A 2754-nucleotide genomic window follows, 5' to 3' on the forward strand; every position below is an offset into this window, starting at 1 on the left:
TCAGGCTAGACATGCACAAAAAATGGCTAAAGTTAAAAAGAAAGAAGCAGGAAACTGATATATGACATATAATATCACACATATATTAATATATATGTGTATGTGTATATATGTGTAATATACATAAGCACAGACATATATATTTCTCATTAAAAAAAGTTTGAAATAGAAAGAAGGAAAGTAAAAATCGACACCATTTTACCGACTTCAGTTTGGTAAAATGAATTTTAAGGCACTTTAGGGTTTATAAAATTGTAAATATTGTGAACAAAAATGTTATATAACAAATTTTAAGCATTGCTTTCCAACCTGCTTTTGTTGCTACGTGTGTGTGGTGTTTTATAATTTTTATTGAGGTAAAGTTGGTCAATAGTATTGCTCAAGTCTCCTATATACTTACCTATTTTTACTGTTCATTCTATTAATTCTTAATAAAAAAATTTAAAATGTTTACAGATTTCTGGTAGATTTGTCCATTTCTGCAGTTAATCAGGTTTTAGTATGTATTCTGAAGCTCTGTGATTTGATGTATAAACACTTAGGATTGGTATTGCCTCTTGGTGGTTTAACCTCTATCATTTTAAAGTGACTCTCCTCTGTCCATACTCTGTTTTGATATCAACTTTGTCTAATATTAATCCAGACATTTCTGTTTTCTTTTGACCAGTGTTAGGATGATGTTTTTTTCCTATCTTTTTCCTTTTAATCTACTTGTGTGTTTGCATTTCAAGTGGATCTTTTATCCAGAGCATGTAATTGGTTGTTATTTGTATCGAATCTGACAAGCTCGAAGTATTAATTGAGGTGTGTACACTCTTCACATTTAATATGAGTGGTGATATAGCTGTGTGTGAATCTGCCAGGTGGCTATTTGTTTTCTCTTTTGACTGTTGATTCTTTGTTCGCTCTCTTTTTCATTTTCTCTCTTCTTTTAGGTTGTTTAATTATTTTTTATTATGACATCTCTTATGCTAATTTATTATTTCTCTTTTTTCTGGATTTATTGTGATTTACTAGTTTTTACTCTGTATTCTGAATTTCAGTTTCCTACTAAATATCCTTATTAGAGTCTAGCTTCAAGCAACATTGTTTGACTTCAGCTGTAGCAGTATACTTCCAATTAACTCTTGGGTTTGTGATATTTTCGTCATATATTTTATTTCTATATATTTTTACAGCATTGCATAATATTATCAACATATATTGTAATTTAGTCATAAATGATCAATTATCAATTTGAAGAGTTTTAATAATTAGAAGTCTTTCATATGTACTCAAGTATTTACCATTTTCAATAAATAAATCTTCATTTTTTTGTATTGATATGGATTTCCCTCTGTTACCATTTTCCTTCTGCTAGGAAGATTTACTTTATTATTTTTTATAACATAGCTCTTTCAGTAATGAATTCTTTAAGTTTTTGTATGTTTGAATATATTTTCATTTTGTCTTTGTTTTTGAAGTTTTTTTTCCCAGTTTCAGAAATCTAGATTAAAGCTCATTACTTTTTCAAATTATTTAAAGATATTTCTTTGGGCCTCAATGATTTCTGATAAGAAGTATGCTGTTATTCTTTGTTCCTCCATCTTAGGATTATTTCTTTATCACTGGTTAAGCAATTTGACCAAGATGTGTCTTGGTGTATAGTTCTGCTTAAACTTCTTATGCTTGGGGTTAATTTAGCTTCTTGGATCTATCAGTTTATTTATTTATTTTTAATGTTTCCTGCAATCCTCTCTCTGTGTTTGAAATTCTCCAACTGCACTAAATTTAGGGCGTTGGAAGTTGTTTCACCATTCACTGTGGCTATCTTTATTTTTTAACTGTCTTTTCTCTCTAGGTTTTTTTTCTTTAAATAGCTTTCTTGCTATGTATTCAGGTTTACCAATTATTTCTTCTGCATGGTCTAATTTGCTACTAAAATAGAGTTCATGTTTTACTGCAAATATTATGTTTGTAAATATCTAAAAGTTTGATTATTCCATATCTCCAGTTAACTTCCTAAGTCTTTCCATAACCTGCTTAGACAGAAAAAAATAACTATAATAATGTCTTTATATCCTTTTCTGAGATAAATAAGTACACATTTTTCTCACCTCTGTTGCCAAATTATAAAATCATTTCGACTTACTACTCTGTTGTATCTTTTACCAAATTTTGGAAGTTTAGGTCAGTATTTTTTCAAGTATTTTTCTGAACCAATCTTTTAAATTTATTCTTCTGGGATTCTAATGGCACAAATATTAAAACTTTTGATAATTCACCATCATAGGTTTTGCAGTACAGTAGAGAAACAATGGAGTGATTATAAAAATAAAACCTTCCTTTGCAAACATCCCTACACCCATCATACTATAAAAGATTAAGAGGTGAATGAGAGAAAGATGAGATCAGAGAGAGTTGGGAAAGAAAGTTCAGGAGTCATAACAATGAGGCACATTGTCCTTTCTACATCCTTCTGGTTGGTGAATGGACCATATTCAGTGTCTTTCCAGGGTGTGGTTATCTGTGTTTTGCTTTTGTTTTCCTCTCATGGGCTTGGAGGAAGCCTGAGAAGAAGCTTCTCTTGTCCCTGAAGAACATGAATATCTCATCGGCATGTGGGCCAAAAGCTCTCTAATAGTGGGGTGTTGGTGTATATGTTCTTTCATTAAAAAAAAAAAAAAAAAGGCATGATTTGGAACTAGACTCTGACTTCCTTCATCCTAGCAGGGTGCAAGAAGTCAGAACCTAGTTCCATCTGTGCTCAGAAAT

Source organism: Mandrillus leucophaeus, unplaced genomic scaffold, assembly GCF_000951045.1.
Source record: "Mandrillus leucophaeus isolate KB7577 unplaced genomic scaffold, Mleu.le_1.0 Scaffold806, whole genome shotgun sequence".
NCBI lineage: Eukaryota > Metazoa > Chordata > Mammalia > Primates > Cercopithecidae > Mandrillus > Mandrillus leucophaeus.